This window comes from Lucilia cuprina, chromosome 3 (genome assembly GCF_022045245.1).
Source record: "Lucilia cuprina isolate Lc7/37 chromosome 3, ASM2204524v1, whole genome shotgun sequence".
Lineage (NCBI taxonomy): Eukaryota > Metazoa > Arthropoda > Insecta > Diptera > Calliphoridae > Lucilia > Lucilia cuprina.
This window is the reverse complement of record NC_060951.1, coordinates 66,535,431-66,538,061: the sequence shown is the minus strand read 5'-3', so window position 1 is coordinate 66,538,061 and position 2,631 is coordinate 66,535,431. Positions and strand designations below refer to the sequence as shown.

The following is a 2,631-nucleotide window of genomic DNA, read 5'->3' as shown; positions in this document are numbered from 1 at the left end:
ACATAGCTTTTCCTTTACATAATTAGTAAGAGATTAAAAGTAATCGGAAATATCTTGTGCGCTTGGCGAGATATTGGAGGTCAAAGGTTACAAAAATCAGTTTTTGGCGAATCTTGGTTAATATGCGTCATATCCATTGAAATGTTATTATAATTTCTATAGAGAATTTATTTCTTTTTTAATTTTTTCGTATTTGAGTTTAGTGTATTATTTTTCCATTGCACTAATATTTTCAACTCTTAATATAGATTGTACTAATAACAAATTTGCCATAAGTTTTACGTTATTCATAAGCAGTTTATATATGATTATACATTGTTGCACGTTTTATCTCAAACTTGCTCTATGACCCATAGTGCAATGTCTGTCTATCCATAATTTTAGATTATATCACAGGTCATATTTATGATCAGAATGAGAAAAAAATTGAGGTCACAATCCACAAATTTTACTAAAATCAGACTATAAATATTTTGTAACAATTTTTGAAATTTCAAAAAAATAAAAACAAGTTCTTAGTCTGATTTCAATGAAATTTAGTACAGATATTTTCCATGACTTTGTAGATTATGTCCCATTCGGAGATTTCGGATAGACGGACATTGCGCTATGAGTCAGAGAGTGATGCTGTGATAAAGGATGTACCAGAAAGTACCATCTATTTGAGTTTAAAATATTAAGTTTTCAAAATGTCATTGCGCTATATCTCGAAAACAACTAATGTTAAGCGCACAAATTATGTGACAATTTTAATTAAGCTATTTCAATTTCCTCAATATATTTTCCTGGACTAAAAACATTTGATATGATGTTTACCATCTATTGCATACTCCAACTTAAAATACATATTTTTATACACTAATTCTTTCGATTTTGTTATTCCAAAATTAATTGGTAAAAAATGAGTTAATTTTTTTTTCTTAAGTTCAATAACATTTAAAAAATATATTGCAAAAACAACTTTGTATTAGCAAGAAAAGAGGAAAAATAAGAAGTGAAGGCAAAATGTATACTTAAAACAGCAGTGAGTTTTAAGTATAAATTTAATGTTTTTTTAATATATTCAACAAAATATGGTTGTCATTAAAATTTAATTCGCTTTTGCCTCATCTATTAAACATGACCTTCATACAATGAAAATGATCGTTTCATTATTATTTATATTTTTATTTTTAATTTTTATGAGACATAACACAATAAATATCCCGTCATTTTTTCTTTACATTTTTTAATAATGCTACGAATGAGTATTTACATTTTTAATGGGCTTTTAACACATTTTAATCTAAAACCTTAATAATATATCAACATCTTTAAATTTGGCTCCTTCAGCTTTATATTCGAGGTTCATTCGCCAGAGAAAGGAAGGCAACGAAACCCATGTGAGATTAAACATGTTAACATCAAAGCATACACACATCAAGGTGGATAAGAAGCAGTGTTGCCAGGAGCTTAATTTTGCATTTCATACTTTAAAATATGTATTTAAACCAGCCAAAAATAATAGTTTGCCATTCAAGACCAGAACCCCAGGTTTCAAATGGTTAAATAGCAATATTTATATTGGTACCTAATTACACTATGCAACAAATTGAGGGTCATCGTCTGAGGGGTGAAAAATTCATATGATAACTTAAAGTACAAGGTTAAAGTATTAAAATTCGTCGTTGGTAGGTCAAACTTTTATGTAATCGGTCATTGAAAGTGAAGGTTTTTAACACTAAGGAACTTTTTTATAACTTGCCAATTACTAAAGTTAGGAAATTATCGTAGAGATAATGTATTTTTCGTTATTACAAGTCAACTTTAGCTAAAAGTGTTCGATAGGCTAACAGGAAAATCATATTACCTTTAACTTTTAACGTACGCTTTAATAATTTTTTTAAAAATACTAATAAAATAAATTCAATGTCAATTTTCATATGAAAAGTATTATTAACGGCTAAAAGTATGCTACAGTTTTTTTATATTAAAAAAATTATGTGATAATAATAAAAATATTTAAAGTTCTTTTATTCCTTCCTCACTTTAATTAAAGTTGCTTTTTATTATTACGAACATTAAAGGCAAGTTGCAATAATGGCCCTAAGTTTAATAAAACTTTATAAATACTTTTAGAATTTACTTAAAAATATATTTTTTGTTAAGCTATCAGCAAAATAATTTTGCAAAGAATATTTCTTACAAATTTTTGACCACAAACATTGAATGTTAATGGGTCATTCGAGTCCAATTTGTAAGCACGTGCCATGTCTTTGCATGACTTAATGAATCTTACATTTTATTTTTTTAATATTCGCGTATTCTTTTAATATTAAAAATATTTAATATGGGTATCAAAATATGGGAATAAAATAATTTTTAAATTAATTTTTTTTTTCACCTTTTTATACAAAATGTGCCAAAAATCAAAAATTTCCTTTTTAAAAAGTTGATATAATTAAAAGTGTTTTAATTAACTATGTGTTTTGTATTTAAATATATATCCAATCTTTTCGCATTTAACTTATACGCAGTAAACAGTTCATTTCGCAGAAAAGAAATTAATTTGGTCATATAATTAACCGTTTTAGTTTTCTATACAAAATAATAAATTGGCGCAAACAGTACCATTGATTGGAATCAATATTA

The 2,631-nt window shown here is 26.1% G+C and overlaps 1 protein-coding gene across 1 annotated transcript in view; it reads right to left on the bottom strand.

The window, feature by feature from the left end:
• The window catches only part of LOC111678936 (elongation of very long chain fatty acids protein AAEL008004-like), a 10,097-nt gene that overhangs the window by 6,200 nt on the left and 1,266 nt on the right, over nt 1–2,631 (bottom strand). The gene's annotated exons all lie outside the window — the stretch shown is intronic.